A 25,915-nucleotide genomic window follows, 5' to 3' on the forward strand; every position below is an offset into this window, starting at 1 on the left:
CATTCTTATATATCAGTTCTCTGTAATAAAAATTGTTTTTAATCATGGACTGTTTTGCAGTTCTAAGTCTAACACGTTCATTTCATAGTCAAAGACCCTACATTGAAAGAGGTTAAGAATTTTGTAGCCTGCATCCAAAGGAGAGAAATCATCAAATTGCAGAAAAGCAATTAGTAGCAGGGGCAGGACCAAGACTAGTTCTGTCAACTTTAAGACAGCATGCTCTAGGGCACTTAACATATCTACCAGATGTAGAAGATTCAGTCTTTTAAAATTAAGTATTTTTCATCACATAGGTATTGAAGTGTCTTGTTCAGATCAATTCAATTGGCTATATCCTAGAAATCTTAAGTTCTGAATATGTTACTGTATTCTACTAACTGAAAAAAAAAAACACTATAAAATCACAAGCTCAGAAGAACTTTATTGGAATCAGTACCCACTGGTACACAGCAGGCTGCAGTTATGTAATATATTTAAAACTAAAATGTTGGAAAATAACCCAAGTTCTACCTCCAACTGGCTGTGTGGTTTCTTATTTTTGTTAAGAAAACTTCCAAGGGGATGTGAGACTGGTATCTTTGGGAAATGTTTTGTACTTCTGAGCTCCACCACCAGGAAACGGCCTCATTTGTCATTTTGCATCTTCTGCACGGGGCCCGCTAGAGCATTTAAACAGAGTCATTTTTGGAATCATTGGTGGGAGGCTAGAGTGATAGAATGCAAATAGCTACATCTCCTTGAACAGCTTGCTTTACTTCTATGAGCCTCTGTTTCCTCATCTAAAACGAGAGCGCGTCTAGCATGTAACAGACAAAAATAAAAGGAACCATTTCTCCTCATCCTTATTTTTAGCTCAAGTCCATGCGTTCCACTACATAAGAGAACAAATGTGCTTTCAGCCTTGTTATGACAGGAAAATAAAGTATAGATGACTATTTTCTGTATTGTACTGCTTCTTAACATTAGTGAAATAATGTGAACAATGTTTGCAGGCGCAGATTTACCCTGGAGCTGAGGAAGCCACAAAACTGGCTGTTCCTAGGACTTGTAGAGTGTTCTCAGTGGGGAAGGGAAGGCAGGCTGCGCTTGGAAACATTACTTTACTATTTGTTTCTGGTAAATTGTTGAACGAGATCTCACAAGAAAGGGACAGGAATCTCTAAGTCTTCACTAATTTGTTGTGATATATTTTCTATTCTAAATAAATAATCCCTTTTATACTTAATTTTATATTTATAATTTTGTGTCCTTTAAAAAATAACAACAACCTCCCAAATTGAATTATTTTAGACGTCAGAAAAACCTGGATTTGCCCTTAAATGTATGTTTAACATTATAATTTAATAATAGGAGGAAAGCACATAGATAAATCCTAACTCTATGTAGGAGAGTTTCCTGGAACAAAAGGGGTCCACTAGTTTGAATTTTTGGACAAGTTACTCTTCTTCTGTCTGGACCTTAGTTTTATCACCTTAAAACATGCAGATTTGACAAGCTCCATAAGATCCTTTCAACTCCAAAAATCCTGACTTTATACCCATCTTTCTATACTTTCAATAATATTTTCCAAAAAATAATAAAGGAAGAACATAGAATGTTCACTTTTAAAAATTTTAAGTCTTCAGTACTGTGAGTAATTCATTATACCTACCCTCCAATTAAGTTCTTATTTCATAATTGTAAATGAATGGATACAGTTCTTAAAATAAGGGACACTAGTTACAGCATGTCACTATAGAACTAATTTGCTTTATAAGGGCGGGAATACTCTTGTGGTTGTTCTAGTTCAAACTGACCAAGATAACAAGCACTACATGCTGATTTTCATTTATATCCCCACTCAAAATAATCCATTCTGAAAGTGGAAGAGGTATTTTTATAGTCCCAATAACTCAATGGTGCCAATAAAATCTCTATGTAAACCAAGTTTTAGAAAGTATGAATACAACAGATGAGAAATTTATGAGTAATCAATTATAGTCGTTTCTCTTCTGAGCTTTAGATAGTTGATAAGATCAGAGAAGACTTTTATAAATGGAAAAAAATTTTGATAATGCAGTTGAGTTCTCAAACACAAGAACAAAACAACAACAAAAAACAGGGTTTAGATATATTTGTTTCCAGTGGTGAAATTTCACAACGTATTGCCTTTTTGGGCACAGGGGATGAGTAGTAGGAAATATGGTAAAATGAGTCTGATGAACTTGGGATTTTCTGAGTTGGAAAGGACAATATGGAGCCAATCAAATTTACATGTTTTAAAAATGAAAAAGCTGAAGCCCAGACAGAAGTGTAAGCTTTCCCAAAAGCCACATACCCAGACGAGGCAAAGCTGAGGCCAGACCCTAACCACAAGTCTGGTGCAGTTTCTGTCTTACCAATCTGAGTTTGCGTAATCATTTGAGTGCTTTCATACTTCAATGCCCAACTGGGAGCTTATGGTACAAAACATGGAGCAATTTTTGCTCTACCTAATATTAAATTTTATGATAAAGTCACAATAAGTAAGATAGAAGGTATGGTACAAAGCTCCAAAGAGAACTGTGGAATGCATTGGGTGCCTAGGAATTAGACCCACACACATATGGAACCTCAATGCAATTCATGAAAGTGGTGGATTTGTAGATTAGAGGGTAACAGAGGCCGAACAATAGTGCTTACACATATAGTTATCCACATGAAGAACACACACACACACACACACACACACACACACACACAAACTGGATCACTACTTTAAACTATATATACAAAAAAAGATTTCAACTCCATAAAATGTAAAAAAGTAAAACTTTAAAATGGTTAGAAGAAAAATAAGAGAATGTGTTTATATTAGGATAGGGAAAAATTTTTTAAATAAATCACAAAATCACAAACCCATCTGGCTGAGCACCTCAGTTGGTTAGAGCATTATCCTGATATGCCAAGGTTGTGGTTTTGGTCCCATCAGGGCACATACAAGAATCAAACCATGAATGCATAAATAAGTGGAACAACAAATTGATATTCTCTCTCACTCTCTTTCTCTAAAAATAAATTAATTAATAAACCATGGTTATTAATAATTTTTTTAAATCACAAATTATAATGAAAAAGATTTTAATTCAACCACATTTTTAAAATGCATCAAAATACATATATTTATATAGGTATATTTATTTGTAAAAATTTATTGAACTATACCTTTACATTTTGTATTTATTATGCTTTAATTTTTTAAAGTTTACCAAAAACAAGGCACTATAATTAAAGTGAGGAGGTAGGCCACACTCTGGGTAAAGATGTTTACAACATCTATAATCAACAAAGGATTATTATTCAGAATATATAAATTACTTCCTCAAATCTAGAAAAAAAAAAGATAAATATTCAAATAGAAAAATGAGCAAAAGATATGAACAAGTAAATCATAAAACAGGAAACCTGAATGGCTAACAAACATTAAAAGATGTTCAGCCTCACTGGTCACATGTAAATGAAAATGAAAATCATAATGAGAAAACATTTACACACATTTAATTAGCACACTTTAATAAGTCTGGTAAGACCAACTATTTGTGAGAATGTAGAAGAGCAGAAACTTTTATACATTGCGGGTGGGAGTGAAATTGGTAAAAATCACTAGGGAAATTTTGGAAATATCTATTAAGTTATGCGCACCTGCCATAATCCAGCAATCCCTCTCTAAGTAAATACCAAAGAGAAACTATCCCAGAAAGTACACCCCAAAATGTTCATAGGGAGACATGTGCAGAAATATTCATAGAAGCGTTGTGTGTCACAACAAACAAGTAAACAGCCTAAAAGTCCAAACAATAAAAGAGCAGATTAATAAGTTACAGTCAAGCAATAGCATGTTATATGGCTATGAAAATAAATAAACTAGAGCTAGATATATACATGGATAAATTGCACAAAAGTTATGTTATGTGGACTAGAGAAGTTTACAGAAGGATGCTTACAGTACGATTCTGGGTCATAGGCTGGCTTTATCTTACCACAACTGGGACATTGACGTAGTATGGGCCAGGTACGGAGTATCAGTTGGGAATATTGTCTGCATTTGCTGTTTCTAATCTCAGCTTGGCTAACCTCTGGCTCTCAAGAACAGGTCCAAGCAGAACTTACGTGAGGGGAAATGAGTGTCCTCAGCTGACCCAAGCAGGAAAAGAAAAGATGGAACTTTCATCTGCACATGACCCAAGAAAGCCACATATAGATAAGAATAGGGCAAGGCTCACCCAGTCATTTTAAGGTAGAAATGACAATGACACATATGCCTCCAAGTCACACTGCTCCAATCTGGACTTTAAGCTTGATGTACAGCTGTCATCCTGGGAACTCCCTTTACCATCATCCTGGGGAGTCCCTTCATCTTCTCTGACTTGTGTATCCTGTTTTGTTTTTTTCCCCTTTTTTTGTATCTTATGCCTTCCTCTTTTTTCATTTATTCATTTTGGTGTAATACAATTCTCTAAGAAATTATTTTGGGGAGATAAATGTTTTGAATATGAAAATGTCTTGCCTTGATACTTAATAGTTTGACTGAATATAAAATTCTAGTTTAGAAATCACAGCTTCAGAATTTTGAAATCATTCTCTATTGTCTCCTAGTTCCCAGGGTTGTCCCTTGGTCTGAGTCTCTTTCAATCCATTGTGCTGAGAATTCTTTATGCCCTTTTAATTCGGAAAGCTCATGTGTTTCTGTTCTGAGAAATGTTCTTGAGTCATCTTGTTGATAATGTCCTCCCTTCCATTTCCTCTCTTACTGCTACTTCTTTAAAATTCAGAATTTGGAACTCTATCCTTGGTTATTTTTCGCATACTCTTTCTTCTCTTCTTTTCTCTTTTCCTCTCTCTCTGTCTCACTTTGATTTTTTGGCGTACTTTCTGGGATAATTCCTCAACTTTCTCTTACATTTCTTTTGAGTTTTCATGTTTTAAATTCCCGAGAGCTTTTTTTGGTGCTCTCTTAATGTTGCCTTTTAAAGATTTCTATTCTTATTTCATAGACACAATATCTTCTCCTAACTCTCAGGAGATAATAATGATAATGTGCCTTCTTTACTTTGCAAAGCTGCCATTTCCATCAAGATGCTTTTTTCATGTTTTTCCTTTCTAGGTTTTGTGTTAGGCCCTTTCATTACGCATCTAGTAATCCTTGGTTGTCTACTCATGTTTGAAGGTTAGGGAGGAGGTGGGGAGTTGATTGGAAGTTTTGAGTATATGGGTGAAGCTTCCTGTAAAGAGATGGAGGTGGCTTCCATACAGGGTGATGTGGCTGGACCTTCTGTGGGGGAACCTCTGATTCAATATCTTTAGGTTTTTCCTCCTTCATTAGTCAAATTCCCTAGAGATATTTCTCTTTTGGGGGGGTTAATCCTCACCCAAGGATACTTTGCCATTGATTTTTAGAGAGAGGAAGGGAGGGGGGGAGAGAGAAACATTGATGTGAGAGAGACACATCGATAGGTTGCCTCCCAAATGCGGGGGCCCCCCCGAGCAGGGCCAGGGATTGAGTCTGCAACCAAGGTACATGTCCTTGACCGGAATCTAACCTTGGACCCTTCAGTCTGAAGGCCAACGCTCTATCCACTGAGCCAAACCGGCCTGGGCAGAACTGTTTCTTTTAACTCTCCTGTTTGCAGGGCGAGGATTGGCTGTCAGCATTTGGGGCTGCATGGGAAAAGAGAGGTAGGGGGTTTATTTAATCAATCCCCTTATTTCAGATATGGTGTCTACATTTTCAATTATATTTGGTTTTCTCCAGTTCAGAGACTGTGTTATCATCTCCAAAGAACAAGTGTTCACAGTTCTGCTGTGGTGGTAATGGGGACGGGACCTCAGTATCTGAATGCTTCTTACCAGTCCTCATTAGCTTTTAACCAGTCCTCTTTGGTTTAGCCCCTGCCTCCCCATCCCTGATGTCACCAATTTTGAGGCTTTTCAGCAGCAGTGTGTGGCATAAATTCAATTGGCTCTCATCTTTTCCCAATATCAGTTTAGGATTTGGCTTTCTCAGGTTTAGTAAGTCAATTCCCACCCATGCATTTGTTTTTCAGCTTCTAAATGCTGTTGCTATGGATTCCCCTTGGCATGTGAAACAAAATACAAACTAAGCCTGGACATAAAAAGAAGAGATAAATTGTAAAGGTTCTGTTATATGTAATTTGTAGGTAGCTTTTCACTCTTCAATTTGGGGAGACAGTCATAGTTTCCTTGTCATTGTAAGTTCATGCCCTTTGTTAAAAATTCCTCTATGTGTAGTTTAAGTTGGAGTTCAGGAGGGATTGAAATTATATGTATGTATTCAAGTCTCCATCTTTACTTGGCAGTTAATATAATGATATAACTACTGTTTAACTCTTTATATTTTTATCTCTCATAAGTATTACATAATTTATTAATGCAAAGTTTGAGAAACTACACTAAAGACATGACATTTAAAAAGAGGCGTCATCCCCCCTCTCTGTACATAGATATCTTGATATTTTCATCTAAAGTTAGACAGGTCCAAATTATAGAGCTTAAGAACATAAAGTCCAACCCTCTTTCCATTCTTTTCAAGAACAAACTGCCCTAGCTGGCTTGGTTCAGTGGATACAGGTCTGCCTGCGGACAGAAGGGTCCCAGGTTTGATTCTAGTCAAGGGCATATTGCCTGGGTTTTAGGCTCCATCCCCAGTAGGGGACATGCAGGAGGCAGCCGATCAATGCTTCTCTCTCATTATAGATGTTTCTATCTCTCTCTCCCTCTCCCTTCCTCTCTGAAATCAGTAAAAATTATATTAAAAAATAAATAAAAGAAGAGAAAACTGTCCAGGGAGTTGACATGATTTATTCATGAACATTACTAGTAAACTAGAATTACCAATAAAATTTCCTGATTATTTGGTCAAAGTTGTTTTTTTTGTTGTTGTTGTTTTTTTTGTTTTTGTTTTTTTTTGCTAATTATCCAGAGACCTCTCAGTCTAATGGGTTTTTTTTCATAGTAGAATAAACTGTTTCCCTAAATATTTAGTTACTCTGTTTAGTGTTTTTCCTACTGATAACATTAAAATCATTTGAATTTCTTACAGATTCCACTAATCACTTAAAATTATAAGAATTTGAAATTACATGAATTGCTTAAAACAATCAACCAACTAAGTATTTTAATGTGAAAAAAATCTGTTCTTAAATAACAAAATGGGGAAATCTTAATCAGTTTCTCATGGTTGGTTAATCTGGACTAGCTCAGGCCTTCTCCTGCACATTATTACTTAACTAAGAATATCTAGATCAGGAGTCCTCAAACTACAGCCCGCGGGCCACATGCGGCCCGCCGAAAACATTTATCTGGCCTGCCGGGTATTTTTGCTGCCACTGTGTGCATAGGAATTTGTTCATAGTTTTTTTTTAAACTATAGTCCGGCCCTCCAACGGTCTGAGGTACAGTGAACTGGCCCCCTGTTTAAAAAGTTTGAAGACCCCTGAAGATAGATAGGTAGGTAGGTAGGTAGGTAGGTAGATAGATAGATAGATAGATAGATAGATATAAGGATACCTATATCTATATATCTGATATAGTTTGCCAAGAAAGACCTGGGTGTTTCACTTGGTTTGGAGTACTAGATGTTAAGTCACATGTTTTCATTGTTCCTACAGATGTCTTCAATTTTATACTTAGACTTACATTTCCATTCTCTTGAGTGATGTGTCGCAACATCCCCTCTGTTTTTCCACGTTACCTAGGGAATGCAACCACCTTAGGGATTCAGGAAGCATATACCCAAAAAAGAACGCATTGTGAAAGTCCATTCCATGTAAGTAAAGTTAGTCCCTGCCTTTCCTCCTTTGCAAACTAATGTGCACAATAGCTTATAAGGTAATTATGCACTCATTTTAAGCATTTAGGAACTGAGGACTCAGCCAGATTTTTCAAAGCTAAAAAGAAAAATCAGAAAGTTTTCATATCCTAGAGTTTTTAAATTCTGCCAAATAACTTCATAAAATGTCTAATACACACACACACAATACACACACCCTGAGTTACTGGGAAAGTATTTTTGATAAATGAATCTTCCAGAAAGTTTTTAATTATTATCCTTCTTTCCACAGAAAATTTTAAAAATCTACTTATTCACTTTTCCTTCAAAAATATAAGCACAATTTATAAATACTTGAGTAAAAATCAAATAAGCCAAGCAGAGCAAGACTGCATTCCTCAGACATATTTGTAAACTTAGCAGTTGCCACACTATCCTCAAATACACACCATTCTCTATGGATTATGTTCATGGATCTTAAATATTGGATAGTTTGAGGTTAAATATAATGTTGGAATCTGAAACGAAAATGCAAGATGATTCACAGAGTCTGAATTTGTGACTTTAAATGTGGGCGTGAGATACCGTTTAACAAGGCTTTATTTTTACCTGTGTCTGGTATGGCCCAGAGTCAACTGCTGTGGTGAAGATAGGAGAGCAAAGGGTTGGAGAGCAGCTGCCTGCCATTAAATTCATCCTCTCAAAACCGTTGGGACAGTGGAGAATGTTGTAGAACTCAGCCTTGTGCTCTCTTAGTTCAGTCTCTCAAATTCAGCTCAATATACTCAATCTCTATCCTTCTCCTAGAAATGGAAAACAATATTTCATTCATTAGAGCCTTATGTACAATTTGAATGAAACACACACAAAAAACAGGGGGAAACCAGATATATACCTACCCAGACTGGCTCCTGCCTGCATTGGTCCTCTCCTGGGTCTCTATGTTCCTCTGCAGTGGGACCAGAAATAAAACCTAATAGTTACAAAGTCTTTTCTACATTCTAGGCTCTTTGCATGTGCTGTCTCTTCAATCTTTGCACACACACTATAGCATGGATACCATTGTTATCCCTATTTTTTACATGAGGAAATTGATGTGTTGAGAAGTTAAGCAACTCTCCAAGGTCACTGAGCCAGCTCGCTCAGTGAGCTACATTCAAATCCTGACAGCCTAAATCCAGAGTCAGCACACTAATCTATGCTTGACTGAGAATCACCTCACAGCAATTGCTAGAACAGTTTCCCCCCAAATCAGTGACCTACTTTTCATTAACCCCTAAAAGTGTTCCCTATTTTACTGCTGGCACCATTTTGAGACTAATTTGAATTCTCTATGAAAGAGTTATCTTGCAGAAAATAACTTTAGTGTATGAATCACACTAAAGATATGAGTATTTTTCTTTTCAAATCAACTTGATTAAGTTATAATTTTTATACAACAATATGTATAAGCTGATGATTTTTGACAAATGTATATACCCAAGTACCCTCACCCTAGTCAAGATATACAATATTTCCATCATCTCAAGAAATTCCCTTGTGCTCTTTTGCAGTCAACTCCCCCACCCCCCATAACTCCCACAGTCAGGCCCAGTAAACTATTTTCCATACTTCAAATGTAATATGAATTCCCCTTGATATGCCATGTTCAACTTTTCAAAATAACCCCTTGTTTTTAAAACATAAACTCCTGGGAAGATACATACAAGCTTTGGTTTGCTCCATGTGAATATTTCAATAACCTAAAAGGAAGTGTGAAGAACTAAACTCCAGAGGTCATCGATACACTATATCTGCCAAGATGGGCCAGTCATGATGCTATAACCTAACACCACATAGAACTTAATGCCACCTGTAATTTTCTAAACAAACCTAAGAAAGCAAAAATCCATTTGAAATTGTAAGAGAAAACCTATGTAAATCTTCTGTGAAGAATAAAACCTAATCCCTAACCAATGTTATAACCAATGCTTCTTTTAAATGGGTATTATGTTATAAAAGCACTAGGGGCCCAGTGCACGTATTCATGCACCTTGAAAGGAACTGTGGGCCACGAGGCTGGGAGAGGCACAGGGGTGGGCCTCAGCCTATCCTCTGCGCCCCCGCCTAGCCCCTCCTGCCGTGGCCACCCCCCCCCCCCCCCCCCGTCCCCTGTCTGCTGGGAGTCTGGCTCCCGCTGCCACTGCTCCTACACACTGACTGGCCGGCCCTGCTCACACCCGCTGATGGCATGGAGTGATTGGGCCCGGCGCCAGCAGCGGGTACGAATGAGGCTGGCGCCATCAGTGGGTGCGAGTGGCGGCTGCTGCCCCAATTGCCCCTCAAGAGCAGGGAGAGGTGGAGAAGCCCTCAGGGGCGATCAGGGTCCACAGCCACAGCTCACACCCACTAATGGCACCAAGTGATCAGGATCGGGGTCAGGCACTGGCAGCGAGTGTGAGTGGCGGCTCTGGTGCCGGGTGCGGATGCAAGCAGGGCTGACGCTGGCAGTGGGTGCGAGCAGCAGCTCCGGCACCAGCAGTGGGTGTGAGTGGGGTCGACACCGGCAACATGTGGGAGCACCGGGCAGGACAGCAACACACGGAAGCAAAGGATTTTCAGTAACCACTAGACCAGTGATGGCAAACCTATGACACGCGTGTCAGAGGTGACACGCTAACTCATTTTTTTTTGGTTGATTTTTCTTTGTTAAATGGCATTTAAATATATAAAATAAATATCAAAAATATAAGTCTTTGTTTTACTATGGTTGCAAATATCAAAAAATTTCTATATGTGACACGGCACCAGTGTTAAGTTAGGGTTTTTCAAAATGCTGACACGCCGAGCTCAAAAGGTTCGCCATCACTGCACTAGAGTCTCGCCTCATGACAGCAACCAGCACCCCTCATTGGTCTGGTGCCCCTGCTCACCTGCTCCAGCATCCCACCGTGGCTAATGCCCGCCATGTTCTGCACACACCCCCTGGTGTGTCAGCACATGTCATAGTGACTGGTTGTTTGGTTGTTCTGCCGTTTGGTTTATTTGCATGTTAGCCTTTTATTATATAGAATATTTTTACAATCAATAAAAACATATCCTTTGGGTGAGGATTAAAAAAATAAAAGAATACCATCTAGGATGAGAATCAAAACACCAGAGACTTTGTCTAACCTCTGCTACTCATTAACTTTGAAACTCTGAACAAATCATTCATTCTCCATATATGACATTGGGATTGTAATAAACATGTCTCCCACCTGAGAATAATAGGAAGATAAATATTTGCAACAGGTGCAACACAAATCTGAGATATTATTATTTTTTAATCCTCACCTGAAGACATGTTTTTATTGATTTATTTTTTGAGAGAGAGTCTAACATCGATGTGAGAAAGAAACGTCAATCATTTGTCTCCCAAGTACTCTGGCCGGGGATCATTTGCAACCTAGGTATATGACCTGACTCTGAATCCAGCCCACAACCTTTCTGTGAATGGAATGGTGCTCCAACCAACTGAGCCACCTGGCAAAGGCCAGGGTATTATTTTTAATACAGAAAGCCTAGAAATAAATACCATATTGTCCTAACATTATTATTATTTTAATTGGTCCAAATAATATGATTTTTGTGGGACTTTAATTTGGCTCTTTGTGCAAGAGATAGAAAAAAGGTCATGTGAAAACAGAGAAACTAGAAGAGGAAATAAATGAGACAACTGTGATTAACGTATTATGCTAAAAATTACTGTGAGAAATGAAAGGGCAGTTCTAAATTAGATAGCCCCAAGACATGAAATCCCCTTCCCGAGCTATTTCAAACCAAAGCCCTCTGAGAGAGAATGAAGCTAAACAAAGAACATATGTGATTGTAAAAATGAAATAGCAGAAAGCTCAAATAGCTAAATGGTCTCCATGATTGGAAATAAAGAAGGCATATTAACTAGTAAGTGGATCCCATTGTCAAGAAAGAGGGGATAGAGCTTCCTAAGAGTCAGTACGTTCCCTCCTGATTCTCTTTCAAAGTAAAAGGCTAAGCATCAGAAGTTTCCAGTCCTTGATCTAAATCTGAAATAGTGTGGGGCCTGGACCTGCAGATATTTAGCCTGAGGCTAATCACTGAACCTCAACAGTCAGATTCATCTATCACCGGAGGACAATGGCTTCCAAAGGCAAAAAAAACATCAATCTTAAGATTTTATATGTAACCCTGGCTGGGGTGTTTTAATGATTAGAGCCTCCCGTGCACCTACTGGTCACGGGTTCAATCCCTGATTGGGGCGCATGCATATATATGGCAACCTACTGACGACTGATGTTTCTCTCTCACATCAACGTTTCTCTCTCTTTCTCTCTCTCTCTCTCTCTCTCTCTCTCTCTCTCTCTCTCTCTCTCCCTCTCTCTTTCTGGAATCAATGAAAAAATGCCCTCAGCTGAGGCTTAAAAAAAAAAAAGATTTTATATCTAGTTGGTGAAGCCCAGTTAGCACACTCTAGGATTACAAACAGCAGCTATTGTCTATTTTCATACTTAAACATATAAAGAGATTACCTTTAGTCTGAAAAAGGTAAATGTTTAAAAGATATAAAAGTTAATAAATTGTATGGATTTTAAAAAATGATTCTGCTTTTAACTCGCTAGAATGAGACTCTCTCTTGAAGCTTGAGCAAGATGTACTTCGGAGAAACAAAAGTAAGTTCTACTTTGAACCATGGGATTCATAGGCAGGAGGCATCATACTGCTTATCACACAAGTATCATAATTTCTGATTATTTGTTCAAATTATCAGTTCCTTAAGAGCTGGTTCTTAGTCACCATCATTGCCTAGTAATTTAGCACAGCTCCAGGCACATGGAAGGCACTTGATAAATCTTAGTTCTCTTATCTGGCCCCTCCTAGGCCCACTTCCCTCTTGGAGAGTCTGTGGTCTATGACCCAGATTCTAAGATTTCTTCTAGCATGGGGAGAATTGTGCAATTACTTTCGGGTTCCAAGGGTAGCTGAAGAAAAGAAGAGGAACAAATAAGCAGCTCATACTTCAGTCACTCTGCTTTATTTGTTTTCTGTTTCCATAACAATAATACTTCACCTCTCACGCTTTATGATGCAGAAAATCTGGTAAGTAGCAGTCCTGAGAGGATGCAAGGTGCAATTCTGAGTGGGCAACTCAGGTATTATTTTTGGAGAATGAAAGCTTTATCATACATTTAGTGTTTAATAAACAATGCTAACTATAAATGCCACTCTTACCCAAAATAACTACCCCAAATAATTTTCACATTAGAGATATTATTCATAATTCCATTACAAGGGCACAACATAGAAAAGACTTAAATAATTTGGGGAAAACCTGACAGTTAAAAATAACATAATATACCTGCAGAAAATACCTCAAATACATATATATTGAAATTAGAATGCCATGGACAAATAAGTAAAACCAACTCTCAGTAAGAGTACTAGCGAATGGATCCTAAACCAGTGGTTCTCAAAGAGAGGTCTCTGGACCAGCAACATCAGCATCACCTGAGAACTTCTCAGACCCCACCCAACGCCTACTGATTCAGCAACTGTGGGGCTCAGGCTCAACCATCTGTGCTTTCACAAGCACTCCAATTATCAGATCAACGCGTTGTAACTTTAAACTTATACAGTGTTATGTGGCAATGATATCTCAATAAGATAAAAAAAAATAAGCCCTCCAAATGATTCTGATACACACTACAACTGCCCTAATCTATACATATTACTATTCTTTTTTTTTTACCAAATGAGAGACTGTGTGCTCATACATAATTCATCAAATGGGGCCTGGGACAAGAGCAGGCCCTGTGACCTTGTGTGCAGTATTGGAAGAAAAAAATCAACTTAAGAACCAGAAAATCTCTGCTTCCCAAAATGGATTTTTTTTTAGCTGAGGTAGAAAAAAATTAGGTAAAACTTCTTAGGTTTCAGGGACTTTGTCCCTGATATGGGGATAGTAGTAATGTACTAACCTCAAGAGGTTTTGGTGAGAAACTAGTCAGATAATGTATGAAACCATGATTTTAGGCCATAAAGTGTCATAACATTTTGGTCATCATTTTGATCTTATGAGAATATGTATTCTCAGTTGCTATTCCACATTCCTAAGTACAGAATTTACATTAACTTTTAAACATGATTTACTTCTAATTTTGTTTTCTGCTATAATAAGTTTTTCCTCCAAGTTGTAAAATTGCATGAGCTATAACTCTACTCAAGACAAAATTACTATAACCATATTTTTGTATAGAGAAAAGAGAGTGTTAAGTAGCATTTTTCAATAAAAGAATAAAATGATTTTAATTTTACAAACACACACACACACACCTTCTCTCAGATTCAATTGATGTATATCTTATGCTTTTCAGCTCACATAAGTAGCTTTCATCATTCAACATTTATTTTATAAAACTGGCATTTTTAATATATTATTTATTATGTCTTAAGTGGACTTTAGATAATAATTTCATAAGCTATATATATATGTGTGTGTGTGTTCACTTTTAAAAAATAACTTTAATTTTGTTAGATGGTATTATAATACCACCAGAGGCCTGATGCATGAAATCCGTGTAAGAGTAGGCCTTCCTTCCCCCAGCTGCTGCTGGCACCGGCTTCCCTCCAGCACCCAGGACCCGGGCTTCCCTCCAGCCCTGGCTTCACCCAGAAGGATGTCCAGAATGACGTCTGGAATGACATATGGTCTAATTAGCATATTACCCTTTTATTATTATAGACTATAAGTTACTGTAAAATTACAAAAATACACTTTAAAAATTTTAAACCTATATTCCTATCAATCAGCAACAGCAGGTTTTAACATTTTGGTTTTTATCCATCCAGAAAATTTTTTTGGATGGAGAAAATTCTCACCCAAAAATATTTTTTTCTATTGATCTCTAGTGTGAGAGAGGAAGGGCGGAAGGAGAGAGAGAGAGAAAGAGAAACACCGTGATGTGAGGGAGACACATCAACTGGTTGCTTCCCGAGCATGCCCCAACCAGGGCCAGGGATTGAACCTGCAACCGAGGTATGTGTCCTTGACCAGGAATTGAACCTGGGATGCTTTGATCTGAGGGCTGCTGTTCTGACCATTGAGCAAACCTGCCAGGGCCATCCAGAATTTTTTACATGCCCACAACACACCCAAACATATTTTAACAATATAGGAGCATCTGATTTGAACATTTATCAGTATATTATAAAAATAATTCCAGGTAATCATTTCTGCTTCAAATGCACATTGAATTCCATTGGAGGAAAGGATTGGATAGATGGATGAGAGATTCACTTTTATAACCAATGATTCAATGAACACAGCATACTGATCTAATTATCCTCTCAGAAGACATTCTTAGGAGCAAAATCCCTGGATCAAAGAGAAGCACATTTTTAACGCTTTTGATTCATACCCCAAATGGCCCTGTGGAAAGATTGTACTAACATTTACCTCACCAGTAGTATATGTTTTCCAACATCCTCGGTTTTGTAAAAACAAACAAACAAAAACCCCTTTTCTATTCTAATATGTCAAAATATATTCCACTAGAGGCCTGATGCACAAAATCTGTGCAAGGGGCTTGGCCCTCACAGCCCCCGGCTGGCCCTCGCAGCCTTGGTAGGCCCTGGAAGCCCTGGCTTCATCCTGACGGTAGTGCTGCTGTTTGGTCTAATTAGCATATTAGCTCTTTATTATATAGGATTGTTTCAATTTACATTATTTGGTTACTTGTGAGACTGATTATTTTTTTCATAAGAGTAGCAGACACTGACAGGCCCTCCTATATCCCTGTGTTTCCAACTCTACAACCTCTGGCTGCTTATTCCACTGCTTTGATTTATTTGGTTCCAGCAATGGTAAGCTATGCAGGGGAGTGGCAAGTGCCAGAAAATTAATAAACTCAGGAGCAGCAATCAAGTTGAGGGATAAGTAACCCAGTTGCACCCCTTCCCTGGAATAACTCTTGGAAATGTTCCCCAGTTGCCCGCAGAGGAAATGTCTCAGAGTTCCCCAGTTGCCCGCAGGGGAGTGGCTTGATAACTCACCATTTGTGGCTTCCTTTCCTTCCCTATCTCACTTCTTCACTTCCTATCAGCATTTTCTAAGATTATCTCTTAAATAAACTACTTGAACTTGAATCCTTCCCTCAGGGTCTTCTGAGCTGATAAACCCAACCCACAGCAATATGAACTTTGTTTCTCTTTACTTAATCGATTACTTTGTTATTCACATGTTTTTCCCCATTTTTAAAAATATATTTTATTGATTTTTTACAGAGAGAAAGGGAGAGGGATAGAAAGCTAGAAACATCTATGAGAGAGAAACATCGATCAGCTGCGTCCTGCACACCTCTACTGGGGATGTGCCTGCAACAAAGGTACATGCCCTTGACTGGAATCGAACCTGGGACCTATCAGTGCGCAGGCTGACGCTTTATTCACTGAGCCATACCAGTTAGGTGCCCCATTTTTATATTGGAGTTAGGATTATCTCTTTTTAAATATTAAAAAGGGAGACATACTTGTGAAAGGCAATCCTTATAGATCACAAACCAGGAGCTTAATAAATAATTAGTTATCCCAAGTTATCTTAATAATCAGTAATAAAAGCTATTAATAACTGTTATAGTCAGTTAATTGCCCTCTATCTTGAATGTACCTTATCGTGCTAAAGATTTTCTTGGAGGTATAAACTAACTAAATTTTGAAAAAAGGGGGAAAACTAGAAAACTACTTTAGCCAAGATGCATGAAATGTGTTGAGTGAAATAAGAAAAACTACATTCAACAATGCAAATATGCTAAAAATAGATTGCCAGCAATTTTAGGGAGAGGTTAGGGCTCACTGAGAAGTCTGGCAGGTTTAGAATGGAGAGACATTCTGGGTCAAATGACATTTTCTAATATCTAAGATCAATATGTTCTTAATTAAAATACCAGTCTCCCAAGATGGCTCTGAAAGAGAGTAAACAGTGTTCAACTAAACTGGATCAGAGCCAAGAAAGTCAGCCAGACTAGGAGTGCATACAATTAGGCTCAAAAACGAAACAAAACAAAAAACCTTCTAAAGCAATCTAAACCTTTGGAATTGGGGGCGAGGAATAGGTGTGGAAAACAAGAAAGATGCCAGTTTGCATCTTGCTCTGGACCAAGAATCAGACACAATCACTCCAGCAGAATCTGTTTAGAGGCCATTCTTCCACCTGGGCAATTTACACTTTACTAAGGTAACACAAGGACAGTCTAAACAACCTAACCTGCTTTATATGGACAATTAATGTTTTTAAAGAGGGCACACAGAATACAAATCCACAAAAGTCAAACTTAAAAGCCTCTTAAGGGCTGTAACTGGCCCCAACTTCCATGCTATCTCCAGAGGAGCTAAATGAAAAAATGTGACTTGGTCATTTTAACATATTTTATCAGGACAGATTGTAATGTTTTTCTGAACCGATAAGATACATTAAGTCAATGTGCCTCCACAGTAGCAAACACCCAGAAGACATGTAGAAAATTCTGTCCAGATTAAAGTTAGTGCAAATGATGGGGGTTAGCTCCCAAATCTAGATATTTGTAATATATTAAAAGATAAATGTTCCATAATGTATCATATCTTCGCTAGTCAGATTTTAAAAGCTCACAGTCTAGTCAAGAGGAGATCTCCCTAAACATTTCTGTTTCGAACTAAAAATATGTCTACTTAAATACATTTTAGTAGATGCTAGCAACCATTATTGCTAAATAAAGAAAACTTATTACATTTGCCAACCTCAATATGGACTGAATTCTCTAAGGCCGTCAGCAGCTATCAACTAAATAAGCAAGGATAGCGGTGGCCTTGGGCAAATTTCACTCAAGTGCTATTCCACTTCATATCAGTCAGAATAGTCTTGGTTGTTCTGTGACAACATACCACTCCCAAATCTCAGAGGGTTAACCCAACACAAGTTTACTCCTTGCTCACACTACATGCTCCATGGGAATCAGCAAAAAATGTTCCCCGCAGCCACGGAAGGACTCCCGCAGATTAAGGCTCTATGAGCTTACAGCTGCACCTTCTGGAACATGTTACCAAGAAGAGGTGGTGAAAGGAAAGGTGGTCTGGATAGTCCCACATATGTCACTTCTGCTCATATTTGATTAGCCAGGATTGATGTCATGGCTTCTTCTAACACAAGGGGTTTGAGAAATACTGTCAGTTGTGCCTGGAAGAGGAATATAACTAGATATGAGAGTAATTTCCACCACACACCTCAATGACCTGGAACTTCGGGTGATTTTTAGAGATAATAGAAAATATAAGCATTGGTCTTTGCCTCCAGTCCCTGGCACAGAGTTTCTAAATCCCTTGGAAATTCTTGGGTGATAGTAGTATCTTTTGTTCCAATGAGGTGATTCTTGGTGGGCTCCTAGAAGGGGGCTGGTCACCAGAAAGACCAAGCCATGCTCAGAAGTTTGGAATTTTCAGCCCCACTCCCTCTTCTCCAGGATGAGAAGAGGAGCTGAAAATGAAGTTATCGAGCGATCATGCCTGTGTAATGAAGCCTCCATAAAAATCCCAGTAGTGTGGGGTTCAGAGAACTTCCAGATTCGTGAACACGTGGAGGTGCCCGGAGCGGGCATGGAGCTCTGTACCTTCCCTCAGACCTTGTCGTGTGCATTACTCCCATCTGGATGCCCATCTGTATCCTTTATAATAAACTGGCAAACATTAAGCAAACATTTTTTTTTTCTGAGTTCTATGAGCTGTTCTAGCAAATTAATTGAACACAAAGAGGAGGTTGTAGGAACCTCCAGCCTACAGTTGTTTGGTCAGAAGCGCAGGTGATAACCTGGACTGTGACTAGAATCTGAAGGACCGGGGCAGTCTGGTGAGACTGCGCCCTGACCTGTGGGATACAGCTCTACTCAGGGGAGATAGTGTCGGAATTGAGTTCAATTGTAGGACACCCAGTTGGGGATGCAGAATTAGTTGGTGCAGGAAAACCCACACACATCTGTTGTCACAGGGTTCTAAGTGTAGCAGTGGTGTGAGAATAAAGGAGAAACACAGAAGGAGGACTGAGTTTTTCCCAATACAGAAGCTTTTTTAAAACAGATAAAAAAAAAATACACACCAGGTAATTATAACATAGAGCTGTTTATACACTTTACAGGGACAAGTAGTGAAAGCAAAAATGGACACACCAGAAAACTTTTAAAAATTCCACAACCTAAGATTAATGGTGAATCATGGGTAAAAATCCCCTGCTCTGAAATATTGAGAGGAAATTCCGATAGCCAAACAAAATATAACCATGAATCTTGGGTTAAAAAATAAGAATATGAAAAAAAAAAAAGAAATTTTGTGTATGTGTGTGTGTGTGTGTGTGTGTGTGTGTGTGTAGGAGAATAGCACCAAAATGTAAAGCATCTTATTATAAAAAAAAAATTGTTTTATTGTCCCAAAGAAAGTATTTTTGCTTGAATGGGTGTATTTGTTACCTACAGAATGGACAAGCCCTCTGTGAGTTCTTCAAACCTAGGATCCAGAAGTGAGCTGTCTTTGGAAGTATAAAATATCGTGGCCTACATGATATGGGACCGAGGGTCAACCTCAGAGCTCTGGGAGTGGATAAGAAGTTCAGATCATGATGTAAGAAACAGAGACAAGATACTGAGCACAGTGGCTTTTAGTAAATAAAAGGTTGGTATATCAAATACCAGCAAATAATGTTATTCTTCATGGTAATCAATATTAGCAGCTTTTAGTATGCACCCCAAGTCTCAGTGTCTTAACAACATTTTTTCTTTGTATTGTTGTTGCTTCATTTAATTTTTACTAAGGTATAACTGACGAATAAAATTGTAAGATATTTAAAGTGCACAACATGATGATTTGATATACATATACGTACACATTGTAAAAGGATTCCTGCCTAGTTACTAAAAACTTTCTTTCTCACCTCCCTGCCCAATACAGATTGGGCAGCTCTCCTTGGAGGCTGTTCTCCAGAGAGTGACTCAGAGATTTGGGCTATTTCTGTCCTATGCTCTACTATCCCTAGTATTTCCATGAGCTACTGTTTGGTCATCACTCAGCCATCAAGTAAACAGAGAGAGCAAAGAGGATCACTCAGGATGTTTTATAGACATTCCACTGGCCAGCGTCTAGTCAGATATCACCAATCTAACTGCAAGCAGGATTGAGACAAGAAGAGGAAGTGGGATTCAGTGAGCATCTAGCCAATCTTTGCCACATGATGACTACTAATCCATAATTTGGCTCTATTTTAGTTAAAATCATACAACTTTCTAAAATTGTTTAAGCATGTCTTACAGTGTTAGCTCCTAAAATATATTATTAAAAACTACAGTATTTGAATGCCATTATTAGAATAGCTGATTCTCAATAAAACTTATAGAAATGCAGGACTCTGTAGTGGTGTAAATTAAAAAAATAAATATTCAAAGTTCAGAATGATTTAGTTTAGCAATTCCATCCTAGCATTTGGAGGATAGCTAAGCCCTTGTTCTTATAATATGTCTTGTGAACCCATTTTTGACAAGGGCATATAATAGAGAACAATATAAAGAATGTTTGGGCTGTAAATTCCAAATATTATTTATGAACTTCTAACACTACACTTATAATTTCAGGTCTATTCTAATACTGTATGTCTCTGAACACTTATGATAGACCCAGTAGAAAATCTATTGACCAATGACAGCTAGTTTTTAATATTTCTGAAATATCCACTCTACATACATACACATCATCATTGTACATTTTTATATTCTTATTTTTCAACCCAAGATTTATCATCTACACTTTGTATAGCTATTAATATTTCCTGTCAATATTCTAGAGCAAGAAATTCAACCCATGATTCACCATTCATTTCTGTGAGTTGTGGAAGCTTTAAAACTTTCTGGTGTGTCCATTTTGCTTTTTTCTCTTCCCCCACTCTTTCTCTTCCCTCTGATAGAATATGTGATAGTTTTGTTTTATAATTACCCAGCATGTGCTTTTCTCTTTTTTAAAAAAAACAATTTCCAATAGCAATGGTAGTATTTTGAAATTTACACTAAGGGAGACCAATCTATATATGAAACAGATGAGTAAGTATATGTTGGACAAAATAACTTACAGAGATGAGAAAGAAAAGTAGGGTAGGCATAGGTTTGTGGTTGAGAAAGCATGTCTGTCCAAATGCATTGTACAGAATTAGCATGGAGAGAGGACCGCTGTACAGAAGGATATTATTTAGTTGTTACATAAGCAACTGAGAAATCTAGGATGACCCTCAACCTCCTTGGCTGACTAAGTACCAACTAGATGTCTGGAGTTGAAAACAATTGATGCCAGGTAGGTAAAAAATAAAGTTGATTCCACTTACTTTACCACCTCATTTATTTGTGGGTCAAAGGATTCATTGAAATGTTCAATTATACAAAGTTTAAGACAAACAAATAATAAAATGTATATGATTCAATATCAAATGATCATTTTTCATTTGTTTGCAAAGCTCTCTATGAATACTGGCTTTGAAAAACTCTCAATGTCTAAAAGCACTCTTTATACAAGAAATTAATGTGAAACATAGATAAATGCCAGTGTAGAAATATTAACTGTGAACATTATCATGTTTCAAATAGCAAGCAAAAAGGAAAACCATAAAAAGAAAAAAGAATAGTTATAGAGGACCCCAACCATGATATCTTAAATTAAAGGAAAAAACAGTCCTACTATTTTCAGCCAATACTATTGTTACTTATAAAGCTTTGGTCAATAACAGTCTTTTATATAAAGCATCTTTTTTTTCCCTCTGTGAAAGTTTTTTACTTTATGTTTGTCGTGTAATCCATTGTATTAATAGTTATTTAAAAGTTGATTTAGCCCAGCCAGCATGGTTCAGTGATTGTCAACCTATGAACCAGGAGGTCATGGTTCGATTCCCACCCGATTGCAGGCTTGATCCCCCGTAGGGGGCGTGCAGGAGGCCGCTGATCAATATTTCTATCTCTCTCCTTCTCCCTCTCCCTTCTTCTCTCCCCCTCAACCCCCCACACCCCACCCTCGCAAAAAAAAATCGCCCTGACTGGTTTGGCTCAGTGGATAGAGTGTCGGCCTGCGGACTGATGTTTCTCTCTCATTGATGTTTCTAACTCTCTATCCCTCTCCCTTCCTCTCTGTAAGAAAACAATAAAATATATTTTTAAAAAAATTTTTTTAAATCAATAAAGAATATTTTTTAAAGTTGATTTACTTTTCTTCTAAAATAAACTCATTTTATACACCATCTTGACACAAATGGTGGAGCCCTCCTCAGCTGAAACTGCTACTGATAAGTCATAATGTGGATCTTGACCTCTGACCACTTTTGGAGAGTGATCAAATCAAGACAAAAAAACCTAATCTTGCCAAAGACCACATTGGCAGTTCTTGGCAAAAGTCAGATGAGAAAACAGAGTTCATGAACTCCAAGAGCTGACATTTTTAACCACTGCCTTTGTTCCTTGGTTTAGGAATCCTTTTTGAATTAAAAAAAAAAAATGTAGGAAATGCTAGAATTTTCTTCTTCTTTTTCCCATGGCCAATTTAATCCCTTTCCATGGAGTGAAGGAGAGAGCTCTGCACTAGGAATCAGAGACTTAGACTATTTTAAAAACACAAAACACTTCCTATAATTGAACATTTCAGTGAATCCTTTGACCCATCACTCAGTTTCAAGAATCTTAAAACTGTTAGTGTATCTTATTTTAACTATATCCCACTGAATTTTTTCCTCAAATGTAATTTTGAAGCAAATCCCAGACATCATACCATTTCATCCATAAATATTTCAGTATATATCTTTAAAAGATTTTTTTAAAGTAACCACAACACCATTATCATGTCTAAAACATTTTATATTCTTTAATATCATCAAATATATAGGCAGTGTAGGCAGTGTTCAACATTCCCACTGTATCATAAATATACTAATTTTTAACAGTTTGTTTGAATCAAGATCCAAATACAGTTCACTCTTTATAATTCACTACATGCTTCTCATGTCTTTTTAAAATTTTCTAGGCTCTCCCTCCATCTCTTTATTTTATTTGTAACCTATTTGTTTTAGGAACCAGAATATTTGTCCTATAGACACTGAGTTTTGCTGATTGCAAACCTGTGGTATTATTGTTTAACACATTCTTCAATTTGTTGGTTTCAAATTCATAGTTGAATTGAACAGACTTGAAAGATTCAGATTTGGTTAACTAATGTCTGTTTATCTCTTGTTTTAACATGTTGGCAAATTTAGGTGCTCAATGTCTAGATTCATTAATTCATTAAAGATTGTATAATGCTGGTGTTATAATTCTATTAGTCTGTCTTTATTTATTAGCCAGAATAAAAAAAAAAAATTTCCTCATTTACTATATAGCTCTCCAGAAGTGCAGTTCATAAAGTAAAAACAGGATAAATGCTTACTTCATTCTTTTTATTACCAGTTTTCAAAATAATGAGTTGGTTTACTAGTATCCAATAATGATGACTAATTAGCTTTTATTTTTTAGTATCATTATGAACTCATAGGAGGTTATAGTCCAGTAAAAGAAACAGATGTACATAAGCAATCATAATACAACATGATTTTTGTGTTATAGTAAAAGTAAGTAAATGCGTCTATGGATATACAGAGATTAGAATACCTAACTCTGCTTTATGGGCTATGGCTAAGGCCTCAAAAGGAGATAGCACTTGAGTTGACTGCTATGGGATGAAGGTCACCAGGCAGAGAAAATCAAGAATGTGTTGTCCCACAACTAATAGAACCTTAGCAGAGGCTACCTCTGCAAATAGTTTCAAGCTATTTATCTGGTACAACTGATGGGGTGGTGGGAAATGGATGAAATTCACTAAGTCATGATAAAGGGGGTAAAGAGAAGGAGCCATATGGGAACTGTAAGGATAGGATGAAGAGATTAGTTTTTATATGTTGAGTTTGTGATGCCCTTGGGATATCCAGGTAGAAATGTCTAGAAATATGGTCTAAAACCAAGGAAAACCTCCTGTCTGGACAAGTCAATTTAAGATTCACCAACAACTAGCACTGAAGTCCTATAAGTGGAATGAGATTCCTTAAGGAGGGTGAAATAAGGAGAGAAGGGTCACTAAGATGAATCTATCACCATATGTAAGGGGTCTGCAGCAGAAGAGAAATCTATGAGGGATACTGAGAAGGAGCAAAGAAGTAGGAAATACCATGGAAGCCAAAGGAGAGGAGAGTTTCAGAATACACAGAGAGATCCAGAAAAATATTAATTGAAAAGGCTTTCCAATTAGATAGCCACTGGTGACCTCATCAAAGGCTGTTTCAGTGGATTGATGAGGATAAGAGAACTACATCTCAGTGAATGCAGAATGAGTAAGATGTGAAGAAATAGAGACAGAAGCGAAATTACTCTTTTCAAAACGTTTGATGGGATCTGTAAGTGTGGAAACTCATTATTATAGATTGTGTCCCATATGTAACATAAAATCAATCAACCAGTAAATATTTACTGTGAGCCGAAACCGGTTTGGCTCAGTGGATAGAGCGTTGGCCTGTGGACTGGAGGGTCCTTGGTTCGATTCCGGTCAAGGGCATGTACCTGAGTTGCGGGCACATCCCCAGTGGGAGATGTGCAGGAGGCAGCTGATCGATGTTTCTCTCTCATCGATGTTTCTGGCTCTCTGTCTCTCTCCCTTCCTCTCTGTGAAAAATCAATAAAATATATTTTAAAAATATATATATTTACTGTGAGCTTAGTATGTGCAAGCCGTTAGCCAAAGTAGTACTAGTGTAAAAAAGATATTCAAGACATTGTTTTTGCTAGAACAGATACAATTGCAAAGGAAAAAGTATGCAAATTCTTAAATGCATGTTTAAAAAGAAAGCGTTTCAGAAACCCTAAGAAATCAGATTAAATAAGTAATTTAAAAAATATGTTGGCTTTTATTATCTCTTTAAAATTATGCAAAGAATGCATGTGCATGATTCTAAAAAATAAGGAAAGTGTATGCTGTTAAAATAAAGAAATATAAAATAACTTGATGTATGAAACAAAAATAATTCAGTGACCAGTATACTAGTGTTTAGAAGTCTTTTGATTAGGCATACCGCACAATTTCTGTATACATTAAAAGATCAGGGTCAGTCCCTCTGAATATAGAAGGGTAATCACATCTTACCAGCCAAAGGTAGGCTAATACGTGTATATGGATTCAGATAATGTCTTTAAGTATTACAATAAGTAAATAAGTAAATTCATTATTAGTGATTCAACAAAGTCAGCAGGGTCTATTGTCATTGTAATTTTCAATTAGGAGGCTTCCTCCTCAGCCTTCCTCCTACCCCCATTAACCCTTAATAAAGACATTTCTCATTTAACAAAAGCACCCTCATAGTTCTAGAAGTTTTTTTTTTTAAATATATTTTATTGTTTTTTTACAGAGAGGAAGGGAGAGGGATAGAGAGTTAGAAACATCGATGAGAGAGAAACATCGATCAGCTGCCTTCTGCACACCCCCAACTGGGGATGCGCCCACAACCCAGGTACATGCCCTTGACCGGAATCGAACCTGGGACCCTTCAGTCCGCAGGCCAATGCTCTATCCACTTGAGCCAAACCGGTTCCGCTAGAAGTGTTTTTTAAGACTTTTTAAAAATTAAATTTACTGCAGTAACATTGGTTAATAAAATTATATAGGTTTCAAGTGTACAATTGTATGATACATCATCTGTATATTGCATTGTGTATTTACCACCCAGGTCAAATCTTCTTCCATCACATACAAATGACCCATCTTTATCTTTAACTACCTCCCTTCTGGTAACTATCAAACTGCTGTCTGTGTATATGAGTTTTTTATTTGTTCATCTTGTTTATCTGTAGCTTTCAGTTTTATATCCCACATATGGATAAAATCACATGGTTCTTGACTTTTTCCATCTGATTTATTTCGCTTACCATGATATTCTCAAGATCCATCCATGATGTTGTAAAAGGCAGTATTTCATTTTTTCCTATGGCTGAGTAGTATTCCATTGTATATATGTGACACATCTTTTTTATCCAATTTGATCGTTTCCAT

The sequence above is a fragment of the Myotis nattereri genome, assembly GCF_964212035.1.
Source record: "Myotis nattereri genome assembly, chromosome: 13".
Classification (NCBI taxonomy): Eukaryota; Metazoa; Chordata; class Mammalia; order Chiroptera; family Vespertilionidae; genus Myotis; species Myotis nattereri.